Source organism: Odocoileus virginianus, chromosome 32 (assembly GCF_023699985.2).
Source record: "Odocoileus virginianus isolate 20LAN1187 ecotype Illinois chromosome 32, Ovbor_1.2, whole genome shotgun sequence".
In the NCBI taxonomy this organism is placed as follows: domain Eukaryota; kingdom Metazoa; phylum Chordata; class Mammalia; order Artiodactyla; family Cervidae; genus Odocoileus; species Odocoileus virginianus.
This window is the reverse complement of record NC_069705.1, coordinates 20,717,746-20,744,681: the sequence shown is the minus strand read 5'-3', so window position 1 is coordinate 20,744,681 and position 26,936 is coordinate 20,717,746. Positions and strand designations below refer to the sequence as shown.

The following is a 26,936-nucleotide window of genomic DNA, read 5'->3' as shown; positions in this document are numbered from 1 at the left end:
AGTGAAAAGTGAAAGTGAAGTCGCTCAGTCGTGTCTGACTCTTAGCGACCTCATGGACTGCAGCCCACCAGGCTCCTCTGTCCATGGGATTTTCCAGGCAAGAGTACTGGAGTGGGGTGCCATTGCCTTCTCCAGAACACTTCATAGGTCATGGTAAATCTCCACAGCTCCTACACTGTGGTTCTGTAAAAAGTAATTAAGTCAATGAACTCTAAAAGCAAATGGCTTCCCTCACACACAGCTTTGTAATCATGTAGGTTATTTACTGTCTCTGTACCTCAGTTTTTCACTATATAATGGGATGCTTCATTTTTTTCTTGAGAAGATAAAGTTCATATGTATGCAGTAATTAGAACAGTGCCTGACACCTAGCAAACACTGTGTGACTTCATCTATTAGCAGTAGGAGTTGTTATTTTCTGTTTTATTAAAATGCCCTAGTCACAGATCCAAGAATAAGCTGAACTGTCTGGGAATAATTATGGAAAAAGACTGACAACATTTGAGAGAGGATTTAGAAAGTAAGTCAACCCACACATACATCCTTGCTATCTAATTATCGTTATAGAGTACAGTCTGGAATATGCATTTCCCCATGCACTTTGCCATGTATGGTGTAGAATCTGAATAAGCATCATATATGCATCCTTACCTCAAGGAGCTTACACAGTGGTAGGGACAATATAATACAAATAACAAAATATTCAGTTAAACTAACTTTTAACCTTAATACCTATTACTATTAGAACCTAATGTAATACTAGGTTTTGAACCACAAGTACAGTAATACCCTGGCTCAACCTAATGCACTGGTACCCAGAATTAAGATCAATGGAGCGGGATATTCCTGGTGGCAATGGTTGGGGATTCACCTTCCAATGCAGGGGTTGCAGATTCGATCCCTGATCAGGGAGCTAAGACCCCACATGCTTCTGGCCAGGATGGGGAACCCCTGTAGATGAGCGGGTCAGGGAAGGCTTCACCCAGGGTGTGCCTGAGCTGAGCTTGGAAGGTGCTAGAGACTTTCTGTTTGTGAAAATAAGGGAGAGGTATCTCTCTGTGCTTCCTTTAAACTGTTCTTGGAAAATACCATTTTATTTTTAAATACACAGACTTAAGGAAGTAAGTGAAATAAGGAAATACTTCAAAAAGGCCATTTTGTAAACAAACACTTTTAAATATTAAGTTTTTTTTTTTCTTTTTTGAAGAATATTTCATAGTGATATGAAAATCAAAAGAGGATGGATGGTACTTCATGTACCAGGCTTTAGCTTCGGCAAAACAATTTTCTGTTCTTAAAGTTAGATTTTTAGCTAAGTAGTTTCTGGGCTCACTTTATCTTAAATAAATACATAAACAAATAATCTCAGTTTCAACATACTAATGGGTTCTGAAAAAACGCTAGCCATGTTAATTTGCTCCACAGCTAGTATTTGATTAGTTAGCAGAAAAGCGAAATGAATCATGGAAATTTGCTTGATGACTAAAGCATCAACAGAATGGTTCAATTATATAATAATGATGGAATGAGATGGGACAGTGATTCCTACTTTTATATCTTCATAGATGTGTTAAAATCATTTATGGCTGTGTGTGAATGTGCTCAGTTGTGTCTGACTCTTTGCAACCTCATGGACTGTAGCCCACCAGCCTCCTCTGTCCATGGAATTTTCCAGGCAAGAATACTGGAGTGGGTTACTGTTTCCTTCTCCAGGGATCTTCCCAACCCAGAGATCGAACCTGCATCTGTTGAGTCTCCTGCATTGGCGGGCAGATTCTTTACCACTGCATACAAAGTTCACTTATGAATTTCTCAATAAAGTAAAATTTTGCTTAAGAGAATTATGGAATGTATAAAGCCCAAATCTATAGCAAGAAATCCAAGAGTAAAATAAGTTCATTTAATAATATACTATATATGTATAATTAATGACTACATTATATACACATGTACCTAATTTTCAATATATGCAATAATCAAGCACAATTTGAGGTGTGATATTTGCCTGCCTGCAGTAAGTACAGCCTTTACTGAGACATGGAATAGAGGACAGATAACTTAGGAACTAAGTGGTTGCTCCTCCCAGGAGGTTAGTAAGTCAGCTCTGCTTCCTCAGTGTGAAAGAATCTAGAAGCAGCCTCTGCCTCTGTGGTGAGTATCATCTTTGAGACCTGTGGACCTTTTCCTCACACTCCTACTCCTCAAAGGCACGGGGAAGTGGCGTTTGAGTTAACAGCTGACCAGAGCCTGCATTAGGAATAGCTGAATTTTTGGAGCAGAATATCTTTCTCACAGAATGCATTTGCCATTGTGTAGCTGAGACTTTTGATTTTCAATCCGTCCCTAAAAGTCCTTGCGTTTTGTCTTCAGTTTGTTGTAAGATGGTCACATGATGTTGAATGTCCTGTCACATGTTGATTTACCCTACAAACAACGTGTCGCTCAATTGCCTGGACTGTTGTAGGTAGCATCCTATAAACAGATAAGATATGAGAGATGGAGAATTTGCTTTTCATAGGTTCATGGACTGTTCCAACAGGAAGAGACTTTAAACATCCATGCATTTCACTTTAACTGGAATAATGTGTGTATCTTGACAAGGCCAAAGAGCTGTAATTTAGCGTGTTAACAGAGGTATGTCCTGTTACCAAGGCAAAGTTGCTGCCCCACGGGAAAGATGCTGACTTGCACATTATCATGCAAAAGCTGTAATTTAAAAGTAATCAGAAAGAATTGGCCAACACTGAAATGTAACACAAACCTAATATTAAGGTTTTTTTGAACGATGAAAGGAAATGTTTTATCCTCCTATTTCAGACATTTGTCCACTCTGTATGCAGGGAAAAAAAAAAAGTCTTTGCAAACTGAACTACCATTTCAGGTATATGTTGACAAAAATATAAATTTTTAGAAGCTGAAAATGGAGTAAAAAATGAAGATTTTTCTCAGCTTCTCTTGCTTTCTAGTTTAATAGGAAAAAGTCACTCTTTCCTGAGACATGAATTTTCATTTAATTCAGTTATTCTGTACCCTTTCCCTATGATCAACCTAGACCTCTGTCATAAATATTATCTCTGTCCACTTAGAAGTTACAAAGTGCTTTCTCTCAGATGTCCACAGTGTTTGGGTTGAGGCATGATAAATTTTAAACAAGCTGAAAAGTATTTCAAACAACTTCCATACTGTGAGCAATCCTTAAGGCAGCCAGAAGAGAAAAGGAGCTAGCCAGTCATTTCAGTATCATCTTCAAGAAATGTTTCCTTTTAAACGTATCAATAATCATGTAAAGCACTAAATTTTTATACCTAAAATTCTATCTAGATTAGAAACAAAGAGCATGCATCATTGCACATCAGCCTGTCCTGGACAACTTACAATGAAAATAAATCTATTTTCCCATGTAGTACCTTATAATTATTGTAATCCTAAATTTCCAACCCTGACCACTGAGAAAAATGTATGTTTTTGATAGAGAATGAATGGGCAATAGTTATATTGCTTGCATGAAGCCAGATGATTAAGAAATTTAATTTCTAACTTTCATATAAATCTTTTCATTTTTAAGAGAACTGCATTTACTCAGGAGATGTAAGGTAAGTCACAACATTAATAAAGTGAGTGATGCATTTGAGTTGCAACTCAGTTTGTATATGTGCCATGCTGATCTGAAGTGCTGGTTATTGTGCAGATTATTACAGCAAAAATTGGCACACACAGAGTTGTTTAAGGTGGGGAAGAATGGGCTTCCCAGGTGGCGCAGTGGTAAAAAAAATTGCCTGCGAATTCAGGAGATGCAGGTTCGATCCCTGGGTCAGGAAGATCCCCTGAAGGAGGAAATGGCAACCCACTCCAGTATTCTTGCCTGAGAAATCCCATGGACAGGGGATCCTGGCAGGCTGCAGTCCATGGGGTTGCAAAGAGTCGGACACAACTGAGCATCCACACAGGGAAGAATAGGCGGGGATGGTATTTGAGAACAAGGAGTGTGCAGGCTTAGTGAGGGAAGAAACATTTTTAAGCTACTATTTATCAATCTACATTCAAGTTGTTTTAAATCTGGGTTTATGCTGAAAGACCAAAGCACAATGTTGAGAATAATCAAAATGATCACTCTATGGTTTCCTACACAATATGGGGGCTTGTAGCAGAAAGAGTATGTCAGTCTTTCCTAGGGAGGAAATAGTGGATGTGTGTTAATTGGAAGGGAGTATCAAGCAGCCACAAAGTCATGCTTAAAATACCAAAGGGACGTAGCCAACACTCTTAAGGTGGATCAGAACCTTGTCTAGGGATGTTCAATGATGTTGTTCTATATTTAAAATCCATGGGAGTTATATGTGACACAGTATCTTGAAGTCATTGTTACCGCTTCATCAATAAAATAATACTGGAAGAATTATTAGCAAATTAGCAAATACTTCTGCCTGACGTTGTTGGCCAGGCCATTTTCAGATGCCTGGGAGTCTCTCTTCTGCAGGCCAGTTATTATGCAACCCTCTGTTGGGGTCAGTGGACACCCAGGTGAGGAGTGAACTGGATTGCCTATGTTCTCAGTGACATATTATCTCCCAGTGGTACAGAATTCCTTTGTGACTCTGAGAACACCCTTCTGCATTCCTTTTCTCATGTAACTTTTTGAAACCAAAACAACTGAACAGATGTATACAGTTAAGGGGCTTCCCTGGTGGCTTCAGATAGTAAAGAATCTGCCTGCAATGCAGGAGACCCAGGCTCCTTCCCTGGGTGGGGAAGAGCCCCTGGAGAAGGGAATGGCTGCCCACTCCAGTGTTCTTGCCTGGTGAATCCCACAGACAGACGAGCTTGGTGGACTCCTCCTTTGCAAGTCCATGGGGTTGCAAAGAGTTGGACATGACTGACCAACTAACATTTTCACTTTCATACAGTTAAGAGTGAGTCATAAGCAACATCTACCACCTAAATGTACACTCCCATCCCTTCAATTTGGAACGAATTTATATTTACCAGCAAAGAGAGAGCAGAAAGCATACTTCATACTCTTCACCTTCCCTCTTGTTACAGGTATGAACTCTCAGCTTCAATCTAAGCCTAGTCCCACCACTGGGCCCTGGACCCCCTCCTCTCTCATCAGTTCAAGGACATCACTCCTAGAACAGCCTTCTCTCTTGGATCAGTGATGTTTCCTTTACTGGGTCATTTCTATCAGGTTCTAAATATGATGTCCAAATATATCCCATTAAAATTTTAAAAGAAATCTCTCTTGACACCACATCCTCCTCTTTCTTCATGTTCCTTTATAGCAATTATTAAATCATTATTTAATAGTTGGCTTTGCTCACTTTCTTCAATTCCTGTCCTCCCTTTTGTTCTCAGCCTCACTGAAAAGCATCTGCTCCTATCCAAACGGCTATGAACAAGCTGGCCAATGAACTTGATGTTGCTCAGTGCCAAATTTCTCCTTGATCTACCCATGGCATTTGTAAAATTTGATTTCCCTCTTCTTTTAGAATCTGCTTCTTAACACGACCACTAGGATCCTACTCTTGATTCTTTTCCTGCATTTGTTTCGCCCACTCCTTAGCTGGTCTGTTTTATGCTTCCTTAAACACGACTGAAGTGACTTAGCAGTAGCAGCAGCAAACTAGAAAGTAAGTTCTTTTGAGAGAAGATGTTGTTTTGTATCCCTCACATCCAGAAGAATGCTTGGTACCTTGTAAGTGCTCAATAACTCTGTATTGACTAGGTGATTGAATGAAAATAGGAAAAGAGTTGTGTAAGTTAAACATATGACCTAAACAAGAGTTTCAACTGATGGTGAATAATAAAATGGATATATCTAAAGACCAAACTGTTGATCTGGTACAGGGAGTCAAGGAACTCTCATAGTTAATAAAGCAAAAATAAGAGAAATATCAAATAATAGGTGGAAATTAAGAGACTTAGATGCAGGTTATTCAAAAACATCTAATAGGAATTCCAGGCAGGAACAACAGAAACAATGGGAGGTAGCAATACTCATAAAATATTGAAAGAAGTATTTCCTAAACTGGTAAAGGGCACAGCTCTTCAGATTTAAAGTTCTTAGTAAACATTAGATTATGCTCAAAAGAAGCAAAGCTGCTCTTAGTTACATCCTGATAAGTTTTATACATCCAAGGATTAAGAAAATGCCTTTAAAATATTCAGAGACTTGAAAACAAAGCAACAACAACAAAAAACAAGTTATCACTGTGACATCGGTATTCATGGTTTAAATATAGGGTCACAGGAAAGTTAAGGAATACCATCAAATAAACCTAGAATCCTAAACCTGTTTAATCACTGGAGTGTGGGCAAGATAATGATTCTTATGGATGTTAAAGAACTTAAAAATATGTACCGTCGTGTCTTGAGGCCCTTAACTTAATCACATCTGCAAAGATCATTTTTCCAAATAAGATCACATTCATAGATTCTAGGCTGTAGGACACACACATTCCTTCTGGGGGCCACAGTTCAACTCCTGCAGTACAAAGAAGTTAATTGATGATTCCAACACTGAGAGATAAGTGCAATGCAAGCCTATACAGGGGGAGAGAATACCTGGAGCGAGGTCCAAATTCAGTCTAAGGGGTTCCGGGAGGCCTTTTGAGTAAACTTTTAAGATAAAACCTGAAGAACGGCAAGGGCAGGAAGGTGGACTGGAAGAGCTTTCTGAGTGAGAGAGAGAATACAGTGAGCCTCAGCAACTAGGAGAAGTTGAATGTCACTATAAAATATGAAATGAACAGAAGGACAGAATGAGACTGGGTAGGCACACAGGGCCCAGAGTGTGACTGTCCTTGAAAACCTTGACTAGCACCTTGGAATTTTAAAGCTATGAATGAGAGCATGACAGAACTACATCGTATAGGTATATTTGGATGTAGTACAGATAATGGACTGACAGCAATTCGAACTGGAATCAAAGAAACCAGTTAGGATGATGTAGCAGTAAATTGAGCAAGAGATGATGGGAAGATTAAGGGGCTTGGCATGAAAAATATTGAGGATGTAGAATTATTAGTTCCATAATAACAGCTCATTACAGCAAAAACTCACAGGTACTTCTCTACATGTTTCTAAAGTAAAGATGGATTCCAAATCTCTAAATTTCTGCCTGAACTTTCCAGAGCTATGACTTGACTAGCCCAACAGATATATACAGAATGGAGCATGATGTGTCTAACAACAGTTTGTAATAGACATTTTGAATTTCTGAAACACATCTTTGATACATGTATTAATTTCCTGTAGTTTTAAGAGCTTTATTCACATTGTTTCAAAGTAAATTTAAATTTCACATGAGGTTTTGAGGTTTTCAGTGTGTTGTTGGTATTACCTGAATTATTTTTTTGTGCCATGGTCTGTCTCCCTGCTATTTCTTTTTCTTAAAGATACAGTGATTTTGGTTAGCCTTTCCTAGTATGGCTAAAGAAAATTGGTTACAATAGGTGACTGCTGTTCGATCTCTCTGTGATTCTTGTAGGAATATATCATTTATATGTCTCCGTTTCTCATATGTCCACCTTATCCAGATGCTTATGTCAGAATAAAAAAGTACTATAATAAATCCCTTGCTATCTCCCTGAATCCAGTCTTTTCTCTTATTCTAGCACCTTCTACATAGTATAATCAGCTTAACCTTCCTAAGAAGACATCATCAGCAGGTGATTTCCCTTCATTAAACTGATCTGATCTCTTCATTTTTATCAGATAAAGTTCACATCCCCCAGCTTGCATTTTAAAGTCCTCTGTATTTAGTTCTTCTTGAATTTTAAGGCTGTTCTCACTACTCTGAGTTTCTTATAGAAACACTACAGATCTATGCTCTTTGGCCGTCATGGACTCATAGTGGTTACTCTTTACACCCACTTGCCTCACTTCAGCCTCATTTTAGAACTTAACTGTTCCAAACTCATCCCACTTTCTTTAAGTTTGCAAAGCTATTTCTTCTTCTCTCCCTGAAAATGTCTTCATTAAGGAAAGACATAAAATGAATGAAGGGTAATATTTTTTTCATCTTGCTTGAGGATGAACCGAATAAATGCCCTCATTTGGTGGTACTCATATGCTCATTGAGGGCAAAGAATATGTGTTTCCCCTGTGTAGTTTCAGTGACCAATATGGATAGTGAAAAATAGGAAGTCATCTAGTGGGTGGATGGATGGATGGATGAAAGTATGGATGAATGAATGGATGAAAGAATAGATGAATGAATGGACGAATTGAATGGATGGGCTTGTGGACAAACTAATGAATGAGTCTGTACTCTAACCACAACTGACTACAGAACTGTCTCCAATTTCATTAAGGTTCATATAAGAGAAAAATACAGCTTCCTTTACTAGGGAAGAAGGGAAAAAGAAATACTAACTATGCTAGCTTCTCATGTCCTTTATTCTGAATAAAGTTTTAATCTTTGATTTCACATACATGAAGAAGTGTACCCCACAATAAAATTACAGTTGTTTGTAATTTTGTTAATTCACACAATCATTATTCATTTAGCATTTCTTACCATCTAAATTTTGAGTAGTATATTAGTTGCCAGATAATCAAAGATGAATAAGTTACTGTCGTTTTTCCCAAGAAACTCAAAAACCTTGAAGGAAAAACATCCATAACTCCAACTCTCATGATACATGCTCCATTAGCATGGAGACTATTCATCCTGGTTGGTCCAGCCACTTTGGTTATGCCATTTTCCCCACATCCTGCCTCCTTAGCTCCCACTTTCACTCTGAAGTGTCCCATTTGGGTGACAAATTACATAGTTGATTTATGAACTAGCCCTACTAAAAAGAACTGTGGCATTGATGTGTATGTAAAAATAAAAATGTTCTTTGTCTCCTCTCTCTAAATTTAAACTTCTTGGAGGCATTAGAAAATTCTGTTGAAATTATTAGACTATATTTGCTTATGTTTTTAATTTTCCTAATATTTAGAAACCTCAATGCAACTTTTTGGACAGAGATTCAGCTTTGGATAACTGGTATAATGTTTTAAAAGCATCATAAAAATAAAGCTCTTACAGCTGGATGTTCACAGAAAGTCATGGAAGAGTCAATATTCACAAAGCAGTAAATGATTTGCAAAGCAATTAGGCTGTTGAAGTAGTACTGAAATCATTTCTCATTTATTCTAAAGTTCAAAAAGTATAAATGCTTATTGCTTTTATTTTTTTAGGGACCACCCTAAAGACAATTTTAATTATCCCTTTTTTTCCCATTTATTTTGATTAGTTGGAGGCTAATTACTTTACAATATTGTCGTGGTTTTTGCCATACATTGGCATGAATCAGCCATGGATTTACATGTGTTCCCCATCCCGATCCCCCCTCCCGCCTCTCTCTCCATCCCATCCCTCTGGGTCTTGCCAGTGCACCAGCCCTGAGCACTTGTCTTGCTTATTGCTTTTAAATGGACACTTTTCCATCATCACAGTTCACTCCTACAACTTTTTTTTTTGGGGGGGTCCAATAGGCAACATACTCACTTCTCCAATTCCTTGGGAGATAGTAAATGTACTGACAATTGATTCCTGTAGAAGTTTCTCCATCACCCATTTGTAATTCAGTGAAGACCTGATTATGAAATAATGACCCAAGCATGCAGGAACTACAGAAAATACTGGGTTGAAGGAAATGATGAGAGTATAAATGAGTCTGTAACATTTCACTCTTGCTAATTAGTCTTCCAAAATTACATCCTGGTCTCTTTCAATCACTGACTTCACTCCTTAGTATGTTCTTCTAAGGACCTGAGTAGCAGCCTCAGGGTCTGTATTTCTTCCAGTTTACCTCAGGGCTGAAATACACCCAGGAGTCTCCCCATCTCTGGAAGAGATTTTGTGGTTACAGTTATGTCTCTCTTTTCATCATGAAACTACTACTGTTTATAAGCTTTATTTTCTATGGTTGCTATTCATAATAGAGTCTTTTATTCACTTTCTTTCTTTAATTCACTAAGTTTGTCCAAAAATCTCCATGGCTTCTGGGCACATGCTAAGAATAACAGGAAATTCATTATTTGAACCACTATTTTTTAACCAAAGACCTGATAGGAAAGATGGCCTTTTGCTGGGCCCTTCAGAATCAGAAGATTTGAGTCTTTTTGAACGAAAATGGAAAAATCAAGTTTTTTTTTCCCCCCCAAAGATTTTCAGAAACAACTTTTAATTATTAAGACATCTCTGCTGTACTCTCAAACCACTTTTTGAAGACTGTTAAACAATTCAACCCTGATACAACATATTTTTTAAGTCAAAAAAGAAAAAAAAAATTACAAATATTAAGTAATTTGTTTCTTTTTAAAACTGAGATTTCAGTGTGGTCTTCTTTGTCTATGAAAAATGCCATTATATCACTCTCAAAATATGTTCTCATTCAATTGCCCTTTGATTTAGTGTAACATCACAGGAAACTTAGTGACCAAATGAAAGAAAACAGAAAAAAATGGAGTGAATCTCAGATGTATTTTATTCTCAGGAAGCCAGTCAGATTCACGTGTTTTCACATAAATACTACAGAACAGAAACACTGAATCTGTTATTGCTTCTTACATTATGATCTAGGGGACACAGTTAGGTCATGGAAAAGTGTTGACCACATCTCTGAGCAAATCTGTCCCCTCCTCAGGCTTGTGTCCTTATTATTCAAGAGAGGGTGTTGAATTAGAAACCTTCACATTCCTCCTAGCTCCTCACTTCTCTAATCCCCACATACTTGTTAGTAAATTGTATTCATGCCTCAATGTAGTGATTTGTCAGTGTTTCCTCTCAAGCATCAGAATTTCTCTCTCACACCCACACTAAGTTGTCACTGCAAGTTGTAAGAGCGTCATAAAAATAAAAGAACTTGAAAATTCTCTTTCAGAAAAATGTCTTCTTGTTTCATGTGGGTTGGATGCTTTACTCAGAGATTCCACCTGAGTCGCTTCAGTTGTGTCTGACTCTTTGCAACCCCAGCCCGCCAGGCTCCTCTTTCCATGGGATTCTCCAGGCAAGAATACGGGAGCGGGTTGCCATTTCCTTCTCCACGGGGCCTTCCCGAGCCAGGGACCAAACCCGCGTCACTCATGTCTCCTGCATTGGCAGGCAGCATACCACTAGCCACTGGGAATATCCTGTTTACAACATAGTGTTTACAATATTAAGGGTGCAGTAGCCACTGTCTAAAAAAAAAAAAGTATATACCTTCATTAAAAAATACTTATCGCTGAAAAAACCACCAAAGCAATTATGACAGCAACATAAAGAATCACAGATCACCATATAAAGGTATAAAGGTAACGAAAAAGTGAAATCTCGCGAGAATTACCGCAAAAAACGTACATGACGTGAGTAAGTGCGGTGGGAAAACTGCCGCAATTCGCTCGCTCCACGCAGCCTCACCACAGACCTTCAGTTTCTTAAAAAACAAAACAAACCGTAGTAACCGCGGAGCACGGTAAGGCGAACAGTAAAATGAGGTACAGTGGTGTTTCTCTCTTCAATTATAACTTCTTTAAAGTAAAGATAGGTTTTCTTTTTTTCCTTACTCCTACAGTGACTTCGTATTCAGGCCCTCAGTAAACATTTATCAATAGATTGATAGACCCTTGTAGTGCTGAGTGACAGGTCTTAACAACAACAAAAAATGACAAAGATAATAATTTGAATTTGTAAAGACTACAAATTTAGCATATGGCTCAGGGGGTAATGAATCTGCCTGCAATGAAGGAGACCCGGGTTTGATTTCTGGATCAGGAAGATCCCCTGCAGAAGGGAATGGCAACCCACTCCAGTATTCTTGCCTGGACAATTCCATGGACAGAGGAAGCTGGCAGGCTTCCATGAGATCCATGAGATCGCAGAGAGTCAGACACGACTGAGCGACTAACACATTCTTTCACCCTCTGTTGTTAGACTTATTCTGCTGTAATCAGTGTGTTACAACACAATTTAAATTTTAATAGTCTCTATGTTTCTTCTGAACAGAGAATGGCTGCTACTACAAGAAATGTTTGAATCACCCTTTAGCAAGTGGCACGGTTTTGTTTAAGACCCATGCATTCCCTGCCAATTGCAGCCCTTTCCAGGATGTCTCTCCCCTGGGATGCTTGACCCAGCAAACTGTTAGCGGGGTGCAACCGCGTCCTAGGAGATGGATGCTGAAGTTTTCCGGAGACAGGCCAGGTCTCAGTGGGAAAAGAATCCCTAAGGATTAATGGCCATTTGTTCAAGATAGTTAAGGAATTCCTACACAAGAATATGAGTTAATTACATGCCGTTTGGAGGAAGTTATAGAAAACTAAACATTGAACGAAGACATAAATATTTGCGCAAAATTCCCATCTTCTCATCCCCTCTCTCATTCCCCTCCCCTCTCTTATTCCCCTCCCCTCTCTCATTCCCCACCCCTCTCTCATTCCCCTCCCCTAAGACTGTGAACAACCACTCGCTTCACTCAGGGTATGTCTGTCTGTCTGCATACAAGTCTGTAGGGAGAAAAGCCTTAGCTGCTTCTGGAAGGAGCCTCGGATTCCTAAGGTGAAGGACACTGCTCTCAGCCTCTTAACCATTCCCTGGGAAAGTTAAAAATAAGTCCTGCTGAGAAAAAAAAAAATAAGTTGGCACTTGTTATTTGAGAAAATTGCTTTATTCCAGGAACTGCCTCATGTAGCAGAAATTTATTTACCATCTGTGTGGACTTTAAAAATTTTCCATCTTAACTGATACACAACTGAAATAGAAACAGACTTTCCGTGCGTAGGTTTTCCACAGGCCTCAATTTTTTAAAGGGTGTTAGCTAAGAAACCTTTGGGATTTTTGTGGTCCCAGAGTGGGAGAGCTTCATGACTGCCCCCCAGCCCTGAAATGTCCTTCTGGTGTAAGGCCCCAAGCTGATGTCACCCAATGGAGTGGGTGGGAGCGGAAGAGCTGAGGGAATCTGCCAGGAGCATTCCAGGGACTTTACTGAAAGGCATTCTTTATACTAAATGGCCATTAGAACAGTCACCTAGCACATTATGCTCAAATAATAAAAATAAAAGTCCCTTGGGCAGTATATTACTTTTTTTCTGAATCACTTTTAAGTGATATAGTCAGATAAGACAAATGTGCTTTCCTCTTTTCCAGCTGTATCAAAGGATTATTTTATTCAAATGTCATATTAAATTCTTCCACAAGAGGAAGTAACTTTGTTCACCAAGGGGAAAAAAAAAAAAAACGTGAGGTTGGAAGGGTGACTGAACACAAGTGGATTTATTGTTAGGCCCGGCTTTATATAAGGGACAGAAAAATCAACGGAAATCCAATCGCAACTTTTTATACAAAAATAAGCTGCCCTATGCGGGTGTTCTCCTACAATGTTGAGCTATTATGCCACTTTTCTGGTGGATGGAAACTAGAATTGCTTTTATATATATATAATTTTGTTCACAATTTATGCTTTCCCTACAGGAAAACTCAAGAGCTTTAGACTGTTTAGATAGTTGAAGTGGATTTAGTCTGTATAGATTTTAGCAAAGCGATATCACACTTCTCTAGACATGCAAACTTTAACAACTAAAGTTGTTTAGAAGGTCAAAATCATGTCAAATTAGGTAGGTTACATATTTCAGGAAATCTATCAATCATTTCTTATTGAAGTTATTTCATGTTAATCGTAACCTTCAAATACAAATTTTAATAAAACTCTCAGGATTTGGAAAATTGTGCTACTTGCATATACTTCAACTTTGCAAATACCTGTAATTCCTTTTATTTGAGCATTAACTATGCATCGGCATCAGATCCAGACTCTTTATGTGCATGATCTCATTTATTTACTTATTTTTAATTGATCAGGATATAGTTGCTTTACCATGTTGTGTTTATGCTGTACAACAAAGTGAATCAGCTATGTGTCTACCTATATCCCCTCTGTCTGCAACCTCTCTCACATCCCACCCTCCCACCCATCTAGGCCATCATACAGCATCAAGCGGAGCTTCCTGTGCTGGTTTCTGCTATCCCTCTGTCTTACACATGGTAGTACATATATGTGAATCCCATCCTCCCAATTCACCCCACTTCCGTTTCCCACCCCTACCCCCGCCCCATGTACACATGTCTGTTCTTGGTGTCTGAGTCTCTATTCCTGCCCTGCAAATAGGTTCATCTGTACCATTTTTCTAGATTCCACATATAAGCATTAATATACATTTGTTTTTCTCTTTCTGATTTATTAATTGTGACAACAACTTACACATTAGGTAGAAAATGGTAGATGAGAAAACTGAGGCCTTCACAAATAAGGAACATACTTGTGGATCACAGAGCAGTTAAGTGTCAGAGCTTTTTTTCAAACCTCAGTGAATTTGGGCTCCAAAGCCCGTTATTCTGGCCACAGTATGGACTCTAGCCCCGTGTACTCTGGACTAGCCTAGTTCTAATGGAACACAAAGGATTTTTTAGAAAAGCAATATTAATCGCAGTTTTCTAAGGCTTTAATTAAACTGTAGATGGATTTCAGAACTTCCAAAGCTATAAAAAAGAAAGGGACTTTTATTCTTTGACCTGTGCTTTGGAACATGGGCCTATGGAAACCTAAATGGCAATGCTGCTATTCAGACTGTAATCGCTGTCCCATTCATTCTCAATCCTCGAAAGCAGTGCTGCTACTCAAAATTCATAAAAGCTGGAAAGTGTAAGAGAACACATTCTGGAAAGAGAATTCAATTTGATTCTGGAACCTCACCATATATGAAATTGTGACAATGAGGAAGTTATTTAATCTGTTAGTTGTATCTATGTGGTTGGAGTAACAATGAGATGCAAGTATGGAAAATACTACAAAATCTGTCACAAGGGAGACAAAGAAATGAATCCTGTACAAGAATTTGTGTTATTTTTATACCATTTAGAGTAAGTTGATGGCAACGATCTGATTCATGGGAACTGATAGTGGTAGGGGTTAGTGCTACTAGGAAAATGTGAGAAGATGGATTGGGCTTCCTTGGTGGCTCAGCAGAAAAAAAAATCCACCTGCGGTACAGGAGACACACGTTCGATCCCTGGGCCAGGAGGATTCTGTAGAGAAGGAGATAGCAACCCACTCCAGTATTCTTGCCTGGAGGATTCCATGGACAGAGGAGCCTGGTGGGCTATATAGTCCATGGGGTTGCAAAAGAGTCAGACACGACTTAGCAACTGAACCACCACCACCAGTAGTACACTTATTAACTGAATTCCACATGTTCTCTAAAAACAACAGTTGCTTCTACAAGAACAAAAACTCAGATCACATTCTTATTCTACCTTCTCTTAGTATTAATGTGTTAAAATTGTTTTTCATCTTTTAATAGTTTTACAGTAAAAAAGAATATGGGAGTCTAATCTCTTAAATTGCTGCTGTGTCTTGTGCAGGTTAGCCTCTATGTGTCAAAATTTCTTCAAGATAAATATGTGACAATAGCTTTTACTTTATTGCATTATTAAAAAGATTGAAAGAGACTTCCCTTTAAACAGTGTGGCGCAAAGGAACTTCCTTTTTCACTTCGTCTAAATGCTTCCCTGTGGTTCAGCTGGTAAAGAATCTGCCTGCAATGCGGGAGACCTGGGTCCGATCCCTGGGTTGGGAAGATCCCCTGGAGAAGGAAAACACTACCCACTCCAGTATTCTTGCCTGCAGAATTCCATGAACAGAGGAGCCTGGCAGGCTACAGTCCATGGGGTTGCAAAGAATCAGACACCACTGAGTGACTTTCAGGTCACGTCAGACCTTTGAAGGTGGTGCACCAGAGATGCGAGTTCGATCTTTTCAAGATCCCCTGGAGCAGGGAACAGCTACCCACCCACTCCCATATTCTTGCCTGGAAAATTCCATGGACAGAGGAGCCTGGCGGGCTACAGTCCATCGTGTTGCAAAGAGTCAGACACAGCTGAGCATAACAACAAAGAAGGAAAAAACACAACAAAACCTTGGAAAGGACTCTCTCAGCTGCCATTGGTTTCACAAAGGGGTAAGGAAGGTCACCAGTGAGCATCTCTTCATGTGTTAAGAACAAAAGGAAGACCTGGAACCTTGATAGGAGCCTGAGCAGTGGACAGACAGGAAGGGCAGGGTTGCCTGAGGACACATGCTAAGAGCAGCATAACAACTGGGAAAGTGAATCTTGAGCCAGCTTCAGTCTGGGAAGGAGAGGCCATGCTGAGCTAAGTCCCTCAAGTTTGGTAGCATCTCCTAGCTACGGGCAGAAGCAAAACCTCTGTGGCAAAAAATAAAATGCCCATTTATGCCCACAGAGATCTCACCTATTAAGATCAAGAAGGAGATTTAATCACAGATTATAAAACACAGAAGGCAGCTACTATAAGGATACCTCAGAAGAGGGATGATCAAAGTTAAAAAGCTCAAAGTTTCTTCTACCTTTCAAGAAAGTAAAGGTTGAGTTTTTTTTTTTTTTACTTTAGATTTTAGAAGTTTGCCATGCTAAAAATAAATGGTAAAATTTTAAGAATAATTGCTAAAGGAATGGGATTGGATAAATAAATTCCAGAAAACAGGACTGGATGCAAGCAAATAAAGAAGCCCAATCAGTACCCAAATAAAAGGAAAATACAAAAAAAATGGAATAAATAAAATAGAAAAGTATTAATATGGTATGACAAAATCTAACTGTATCACTGATGACAATAAATGTCAGTGTCAGTAGTCAATTAAAAGTTTATTATGTGGAAAAAAATTCCAGCCTAATGCTGTGAAGTATAAGGACTTGGAAAAGAAAAAAAAAATAAAAGGTAAATGCAAAAGATATTTCAGACAAAGAAATTATTAAAATCACCATGAAAAATTATGTCACTAACACTGATAAAAGTTTCAATTCACCATAAAAATACCATTAATTTAAACAGCATACAGCAAATAAAATAGACCAAAATATAAAAGAGTTAACTAGGTAGAAATTTTGAAAAATCTACAGTTTTGTAATGAGACTGTCAGATCTCTTGATTATTAAGAGTGCAAGTAAAAAATTAATAAAGGACCAGCTGATTTAAGCTGCACAGTAATCAAGCTTGATCTGATGCACATACAAAACTCTGAACATAATAATTAGAATATACGTATTATTCTCAGTCACACATGGAGCATTTTGAAAACTGACATTGTAGACTATGAAGTATGTCTCAATGAAGTTAAAAAAAAAAATGCTATCAGAGACCACATACTCAGGAGCCATGAGTGTTAAATTAGACAATTAGGTTGGAATTTAATAATTGAAATTCCCATGCATTTGGAAATTAAAACGTATTCATCTTTATCATTCAAGAAATGCTTATAATTTAAATTTTAAAAATAATAATTCAGTGGTAATAAAATCAATAAATGTACATCTAAACCTGTGGAATGCAATAAAAGAGGTGCTTGTAGGGAAATGTAAAGCCTTAAGCACTTGTATTCTAAAAGAAGAAAAGCTGAAAAATAATGAGGCAAGTGTATTAAGCAGTAAAAAAGTAGAATAATATAAACCCAATTAAAGTAAATGAAATAAGATAAAAATAAAAATCAAGGGAAAAAGCAAGCATAAAATCAAAAGAATCAGTGATAACAAAAAAGTTGATTATTTGGAAAACCTAAAAATAAGCATAATAACTTCTATCAAATCAAGAAAGAAAAAGAGAATGCACAAATAGAAAGTAGAATATAATGACTAATAAAGATGAATTAGAGAATACAGTGCAAAACTTTAGGTCAATGAACCTGAAAAAATAGATAAAATAGACAAATTACTAGAAAAATATAACAACTAAACCAAGGAAAAATATAATTTTATGAAAATAAAATGTCTTTAAAATTCTCCTACAAAGGAAACACCAGACCCAGATGGTTTTACGAGAAAATTCTATTCAGCTCTGAAAAAACAAATCATTTCAACCCCTTGTAAACTCTTCCAAAGAATAGGAAAAGATGAATCTCACTCATGAACACAGATGCAAAACCGGAACAGAATATTAGTAAATGGAATTCAGGAGTATAAAGCAAGATAAGCATCTGAACCAAGTTTGGTTCATCCCATAATTAAAGGGTTGTTTAACCCTAGAAAATTTGTATGTTATTTTAAATATTTCTTTATTGGTTAAAGGAGAAAAAAATGTATGATCATCTTAAGAGATGCAGAGAAAGTATTTAGCAAAATCCAAACCCATTTATGGCTTGTTTGCTTTTTCAATTAAAAACATAGGAGCACACTAGAACTATCTTAAACCGACAAAGTGATATCTATTTTGTTTTTTTAAAGCTTACAGCAAACAGTATTTCTAATAGGGACACACGTTCATGGTCTCTCTGGAGAGGCTTACCATGGGGGAAGAGCAGCAGCGATAAGTCTAAGAATCAGATACTTTGCAGATGATGTCATTGCCTGTCAGAAATCCCCACAAAAAGAATCAAACAAATTCCTGAAAATAGTAAAAGAGCTTAGTACACCCACAACAATTTAGAAAATGTATGTTTTAAAATTTGCCATTTATGAAAGCAACAAGAAGTATAAGTTACAGAGAAGTAAATCTTTAAGTGTTGTACCTTTTTATGTTATACATTATACAGGAAATTATAAAACTCGAGTGAAAGATTTTAAAGATGATCTAAATAAGTAGAGGGATACATCATACTCACAAATAGAAAGACTCAATTTGTAAAGATATCAATGTTTCCAAAACTGATCCATCATTTCTATGCAATTAAAATCAAAGTCTCAACAGAGTTTTTCAAGAACCTTGACAAATGGATTCTAAAATGTATATGAAAAGCAACAGACAGAATACAGCGAAGAGATTATGGAAGAAGGAGCCTGAGGTGAGTGGGCTGACCCACCAAATGTCAAAATATTAAGTATTGAGTTAGCATAATTTAATATTTATGAAGGACAAACAAATTAACTAATGGAACAGAAGAGAAGGACCCCATGTAGATAGAGACTTTAATATAGAGTGTGTGCGTGTGTGCTCAGTCATGTCCAACTCTTTGCAGCCAGGCTTCTTTTTCCATGGAATTTTCCAGGCAACAATACTGAGTGGGTTGCGATTCCCCATTCCAGGGGATCTTCCCAACCCAGGGATCAAACCCGTGTCTCCTGCAATGGCAGGTGGATTCTTCACCACTGAGCCACCTTGGAAGCCCCAGATAGAGTGGGATGAAAGAAAGGGGGATGATACCTGAAAAATTGATTATATAGAAAAGGGTAAAATTAAATCCATCACCTCTCTCTGTCTCTCTCTCTCTCTCTCTCTCACACACACACACACACACACACGCACACATAATTGAGATGGATTAATGATTTAAAGGGCTTCCCTGGTGGCTCAGATGGTAAAGAATTCGCCTGCAGTGCAGGAGGCCTGGGTTCAATCCCTGGGTTGGGAAGACTCCCTGGAGGAGGGCGTGGCAACCCTCTCCAGTATTCTTGCCTGGAGAATCCCTGTGGACAGAGGAGCCTGGCAGGCTACAGTCCATGGGGTCACAGAGTCGGACACAACTGAGCGACTAAGCACAGTGATTTAAATATGAAAAGAGAACTTGAAATATTTAAAAAACATAAACAGATAAAATTTATGACCTTGAGTTTCTATAGTAAGGAGTTAATAAATAATGCAGACTGAACACTGAGTACATAAGAAAAGATGGCTATATTTAATATGTTAAAATTCAGAAACCCCATTTACCAAAACACAATATAAAGAAAGCATTTTAAAGTGCTTTCAAATCAGATAAATGATAATTAAAATCACAATGATTTACAATTTTACCCCCTTAAGATTATCATTAATTATAGAGTTCAACATATGAAGTGTCAAGAGTTGATTAGGCTCAATGAAAAAGTCTATACTTTCTGGGTATCAAAATAATTGATACAACAAACTTAGCAATTTGGCATTATATCTTCATGTTGCATGCTAAGTCACTTCAGTTATATCTGACTCTTTGCAGTCCTGTGGACTGTAGCCCGCCAGGCTGTTCTGTCCATGGGATTCTCTAGGCAAGAATACTGGAGTAGATTGCTGTGCTCTCTTCTAGGGGATCTTCCCGACCCAGGGATCAAACCTGCATCTCATGTCTCTTTCTTTGGCAGGCGGGTGGGCTCTTTACCACTAGCGCCAAGTGGGAAGCCCATATCTTAATGTTAAATATTCATGTACTCTAGAAATAGCCAGTGTTACTCCTAGATACATCCTTAGAAGCAATCGTGAATTTGTCCTCCAAGAAATTTATACAAGAATGTGTGTTACATTATTGTTCATAATAGCAAAAAAACTAGAAAAATTCAAATATTCATTGATAAGAAAAATATATTGTAATATGTCAACATAGTGGCATATTATACAGATGTAAAGTAAATTAAGGGCTTTTCTGATGGCTCAGTGATAACGAATCTGCCTGCAATGCAGAAGACCTGTGTTCGGTCCCTGGGTCCGAAAGATCCCCAGGAGAAGGGAATGGCAACCCACTCCAGTATTCTTGCCTGGACAATCCCATGGACAGAGGAGCCAGGTGGGGTATAGTCCATGGGGTCACAAAGAGTCAGACAATATTGACTAACACTTTCACTTTTTTCAAAGTAAATTAAACACCTCAACCCAACACTGGGTGTTTGTAAAATAATGTAGAGAGTGAAGAAGGCAAGTTTCAGGAAACTACATGAAAGTTCAGTACATTTATAGAGCTCAAAATAAAGCTAAGTAATATCTTATTTAGGCATACATATATGCAATTTAAAAATTATATTTTTAATAAAGCAAAGGAGCGAAACACAAAAGCAAAAAGCATAAAGGGAGGTGAGGATAAGAAAGAAAAGGAACATATAAGTGGATTTAAATCATTGGTCATGTTCCAGTGCTGCAGTGAGATGGTGGATTCAGAGGGAATCACTGTAATGAGGCTTTCAAATTTGCATATATGGAATACATTTCATATATCAATTGATGTATTAAAATAAAGAGAAATGCTTGAACGTGGTAACAAATGTGAATATGCTTTCCTGTAAAGATTTTAAAAGATTTTTATTGCCACGCTTTAAAATTCTTGTGTTTGAAATCTACTTTACCTAGTTCGGTGATAAGCTGCCCAGAGGCAAAGATTCTGACTGTAATTCTCACATTGAAGAAGAGTGTCTGCTGCTGCCTTTGGTTTGTCTGTGTTGCGGTTTTGTGTGAGTGAGTCCAGATGAGTGTGGACCCTGTGTGCTTGCTTACAACACATCTAAATCTCCAGACCAACAGGATGACGGTGTCTCTTCCTGAGGCGCTCAGGGCTTTAGGAAGCTTTATTCTGTGTCCTCCAACAACAGCACTATACATTGCCCCGGGACCTCTGCCCACATCAATGAAGCTTCAGCTTTTACTCACTCCAGCCTTAAGCTTGAGTCTTTCTTGACTCAGGGCGGAGACAGGGTGAGGGGGAAACTTTTCACTGTGTTTAAACTTTGTCTTTTTCTCCTTTATTGTAGTTTATCTCTTTGATTTATTTCATCCCTTGGACTGCAGAGGAGGAAATATTTTAGCTGTCATTTTCTCCTTCGAGCTCTTCTGAGCTCTTTCATGTCCCCACAAATAGAACTGCCACTCTGGTCCCAGATGGCCCTCTTTCCCTAACAGGCATCTCTCTAGGGAAGGGTGATAATCCCAGTCTTTAAAGACATAGGTCCTGGGAATCCAGCAAAATGTCAGGTTTCTGTTTCCTCCTCAGAGACTAATAAGCCAAAAATAATAGCCCTAAACAGCCATTAGAACAGTGTTTCTTCCCCATGGCCGGAAATGACCAGTCTCAGTTTGGAGACAATTAGGCACAAGATCAAGATTAAAAAAAAAATTATCTAATCTACACGAAATCTTTACCAGCCTCACTGGCTTCAATCGACCTATTCCAAAAGTAAACACAGTTAAGGTTTTTTCTAAACAAATATCTGTAAGTAACCAATAGAAAAAACAAGATAGTGAATATCCAGGTATTCTGAAAATGTATCAAATTAGTCTTTTATTCCTTGAATAGATACGAAGAAACTAATCTATGTGGTATCAAGTCTTATTTTTAAACATTTCCTTTCCATGATTCCTCCTTCTTATCTCCAAGAGGTCAAATTCACCCCTAAGCAATTATTCTTCTTTGCAACTAATAGAATCTGAAACTTGTGGTCCTAGTCAAGGCTCAAATTCCAGTGATCATTTTCCCACAGAGTTGCAAACCTAATATATATTCAGTCACACCAAGTTATCATGCTAGATAGTAGTCTTTTGTGAAGTTCCCTGAATGCTGGCAACCAGATAAAAAGCATCTCCCAAACTCCTTTGCTAGCTTTTCTAAGAATGTAGAAGAATGTAGAAGAGGCAGTCTTGCATAGTTGAGATATTTCAACTCAAAACTGCCAGATGTATGTTGTCTGTAATGACAAAGAAAAAAGCTAGTAAGTTTTGATTTATTTATATGAATGATACCTGTGTATCATAATGATCAACAGTTAAACCATAGGGCTACAAGAGCTCTAGAAGCAGTTCCAGCAACTAATAAAACATGTTCAGTGCTCGTTCTAAAGGCTCTGGGTAGAGCATGAACTTCAACACCTTGTAAAGTTCTTTGATTATGACCCTGTCCATTTCTTCCACTTTCAAAGGGGTATTATAATGAGATGTAAAAACAGACACATGTGCAATAAGAACAAAGATGGCAAAGGTATTTAATTCCTCTTATTCAGGATGGATTACTAACCAAATTATAGAAGAAAAGTTCCCAGGCGGACTCAGGATATCTGTTATTCTTGGCACATATAGTTTATGTTACTGTAGACTACAGGATGAAATGACAGCTGAAGGATTAGAATATTTTGAATAAAAATTATCTTGAATATATTTGGATAGAATTTGTATGGACTAAGTTGAAAATGTTTGCTGAATGATAAGATCTGTGTAGCCCATGACTTTGCAGCCATAGATCTGTGCCTTCCTAGGAAGGGGCTGGGGTGGAAGGACACTCAGAGGCTCATCAGACCCCATCCATCCCTGTTATGTGACTGTCCCCCTTGCAGTGCAAGTATAGAGCAGGCTGATAAAAGAAGATGCTAGAACTGGGCTTTCTCTCCAGTATTACTAATGTAGAAAGCACTGAACATTAGCAGAGATAACTGCCCCACTATAGTTGTTGCTGCCAGACATGCAGAAACATCTTGTATTAACAGTATATCATAGGCAGCATTCTTGCACACCTTGAATGTTGACTTGTCCACAAGTCAGAAAGATACCGTGTGTTGACAGAAGAGTACTTGTGTCAGAGAGAAGAGGTGAGGCTCAGCCCAGCTCTACTGCTAAGTATCTCTGTGATCTGGAGTAAGTCAATGAACCTGTTCCTAAACCTGCAGAAAAAGGGGAACTGAATGTAACACTTTGCAAGGGAGATAAGCCGGCGCTTGGGAAAATGACCCTTTTAAAATACCATGTGTAGTTTGAAATCATCCCAAGACACGTTGGTATAAGAAGCTAATTCACTGGCATGGCGGTTTCTACACATTTAGAATTTATTTCTTTACTTTTGGCTTCATTAGGTCTTCATCGCTGTGCAGGCTTTTCTCTAGTTGCGGCGAGGGCGAGTGGGTGCTTCTCTCTAGTTGCGGTGTGCTGATTTCTCCTTGCGGTGGCTTCTCTTGTTGCAGAGCACAGGCTCTAGGTGAGTGGGCTTCTTCAGCAGTTGTGGCATAAGGGCTTAGTTGCCCCATGGCATGTGAAATCTTCCAGACCAGAGATCAAACTTGTGTCCCTTGCGTTGGCAGGTGGATTCTTAACCACTGGACCAATATTTTTATATCTGTGGGAACCTGTTTTTCCTTCACACTGTGAAGCATGAACATAGGTCCATACAAGAAAGGAATCTGTCTTCAGTGTTAGCCATCACAGCAGTAGTGTTTGCGGTGTCATTGGGATTCCTAGGTATGCCTGGCCTTTAACATTGCCTGGCCTTTAATATTAGACACCTACTCCTCACTAGTGGTGATCATTTTTACCCTTTAAATAGCAGGGGTGTGGCAGCAGGAAACACAGGAGGTAAGTCTCCTTGTGCCCCTAAATTTGATCCTCGTCATCACCTTCCCAAGTGTGCCCTCACTTCCTTGTGTCCCATCTCAAAACCCTATACATGCTCCCGCAGGTGTACTCTCGTACTATTAGACTGACACTCATGACCTTGAACTGTTAATGTCTATTAACTTTGTCCCTACCCTAGGAAATTAGATGCTTTGAGCTAAAGATCATTTTTTATTTTCCTTTGCAACTCCAGCCCATAACGAGGTCTATATAACTGTCATGATGAATAGATGCATAGAACATTTACAATAAGCACGGGGAAAATCATTATGGAAATTTTTTAATTAGACAACCTACATTTGCTGGGCTTTTATCATGAACTGGAAAGGCACTTCACAAGGAGCTGGGAGAGATAAACATTTGCAAAGAAGAAAAGAAACAGCTCTTTAAATGCTAAGTCAATTAGATAAACCTATTCACGTATAAATGTATAAGGCTATTTTAAAAACTTGCAAGGGTTACAGACAATACATATCTCAGAGTGAGGTATCCTCACTGACTGCTGGGGTTCATTTGTTCATGTGCTCAGCTATCTTTATTAAGTGCTCAATAGTTTCCAAACACTGCTGTAGATGCTAATCCTTCAGCAGTGAGCAGAATCATCTGGAGAAGTTTCAGAAGGAAGTCATTTGAGTTTCATGGAAGGAGGGGACTGGTTTGGGGAACAGGCCGAGTGGAATCAGGATGGCATTCCAGGCACATGTTGGGTGAGCTGGAGGGGGTGTTCCCCAGGCAGTCCTCTTACTCATAAACTTATAAAAAGAGTTGTGCGCAAAAATATTTTTATAGAGTATGTTATGTGACATTTGTATCTTTCTACTTTTATTATGCTTATTCACAGGAAGTAGTTTTTACATAACATTTCCCTTTTCTCAGAATCAAAGAGGCCACTCTTTAGACCAGATGGGAAAGGGAAATCGTAACAGCAGACTTTCAGAAATGTCTCTCTGTCGCAGAAATAGGTTCAGCAGTATTAGAATAGAACAGTCTGATGCCAAGGAGCCCAGGGCCTGTGGACCAGAGGGCTTGTCACTGTGCACCCCCAGTTCCCACCCCCACCCTTCCCCAACCCCCGTCAGGAAACCAGTGCAGTTTCAATGAGTGAAGAGATAATACTTGTTTCTCTAAAAGCCTAGTAATTAGCCTCAAAGGAGTCACTTGATGATTTTACAGCTATGGGGAAGGAGGAGGAGAGAAAACATTTAGAACTCATTTATTGACACAATTATCTGAAATACAAAATTAGGAAGAAGTCTAAGATCAGAATCCTTTAAGACCACTTTCTGAGATTGGAAAAGATCCAGATAAGATCAACACCCTCAACTTCCTGTCCCAGGAAGACAGTTAAAACAGAAAGAAAGAAACAGAATGAATGAGGATGAGAGAAAGAAAGAAATCTGAAAAACATAGAGCTTCACAGAACTTAGAAATCCTCCAGAGATAAAGCCCGGGAAAAGAAAAGAACTTTCAAAGGAGGAAAAAAAGAACTGTTCTTTTTTCTTAGAACTTTTAGCACATTTTCTTTGAGAACTTTTAGAAGATGTGCTAAGTTTGGAAAATCAAACTATAATTTGATTGGTTGCCGAAAAATTGCATTTTATTAGGAAAGAATTCTTATTCACTAGGCTGGACACAAGAAATATATTAATCTGTAATAATAGAACTGTATTGAAGGCATTAACTTTTTAGGTTGTTAGTGAATTACTTGGATTTTATTCAACAAAAGGATGGTCTATATTATGATGTCATGAGACTTTATCCTGGGTTACAAAATTGGTTACAGAGTTAGCAATATGTAAATTTGGGGGGTGGGCGGATTTTTAACCAAAAGAGATAAGCAAACTTTTTTCCTAACTGAAAAAACTCTAGGCTTGTTTTTTAGTGTTCATTATAAATGACAGTGGTAGGAGAGTGGTAGAAATGCTTTGAGAGGGAAAATAATTGCAATTATAGATTGAACCCATATTTCAAAAGGTCGTTTGAAGTACTTTCAACTTCTGACTTATGATGTGTCAACAACATCTGTGATTTCAAAATTGTAATAGTGACTTAATATCAGATCACTGTTTTCATATGCTGTACAGTGCGAGCTGTGTGGTAAGAGAGAACAAAGTATTATTTTGGAGTTTTCTCAAATGTCAACTTAGCATTTCAAATAACAAGGGAATTATTTATTGGGTTCACCTCATGTTGGAACATTTTATTGACTATATCTTATCAAGGCTCCAAGGAAATAAAAACTTCAGTTAGTAGAAGTAGGGGTGGACTGAGAGTTAGAAGTTCTGTGTTTTACTTCTGACCCAAGTTGACCCCGAGAAAGTGACCTTATCTTTCTGGACCTCATGCCCCTTGTCAGAAATGCAAAGGAGTGAGACTAGATGTTGGCTAAGGTTTTCTCCAACTCTGAAATCATGCATCTTGCCAAAATGGCTCCATTGAAGTTGTGTATCTAATAATTATAAACATAACACTCAAATTTTGAATAGCATTTATTTTTTAAACTCTGATAGTATATGATTGTAGAATATTCACATGGGAGCTTCCCAGGTGGCGCTGGTAGTAAAGAATCTCCCTACCAAAGGAAGAGATATAAGAGACACAGGTTCGATCCCTGGGTCAAGAAGATCCCCTGGAGGAGGGAATGGCAACCCACTCCAGTATTATTGCCTGGAGAATCCCATGGACAGAGGAGCCTGGTGGGCTACAATCCATAGTGTCACAAAGAGTTGGACATGACTGAAGCAACTTAGCATGAACACATATTTATATATGACTTAAACATTGTGCTCTGTAGTTCCTGGAATTATTCTGTTTTCTTTTTGAAAGAAATGTGACTTTGAGGTGGGAGCGG

The 26,936-nt window shown here is 38.3% G+C and overlaps 1 protein-coding gene across 5 annotated transcripts in view; it reads left to right on the top strand.

Annotated features, from left to right (window-relative positions):
* Window positions 1-26,936, top strand: part of DLC1 (DLC1 Rho GTPase activating protein) — a 489,149-nt gene that overhangs the window by 105,032 nt on the left and 357,181 nt on the right. The window contains exon 1 of one of the 5 annotated variants that reach the window (XM_020892416.2): window positions 11,355-11,447. The exons of the other annotated variants lie outside the window; for them this stretch is intronic. The gene's annotated coding sequence lies outside the window, so the exon portion shown is untranslated. Of the gene's footprint in view, window positions 1-11,354; window positions 11,448-26,936 lie in introns of those variants that run through there. 5 annotated transcript variants of the gene reach the window in all.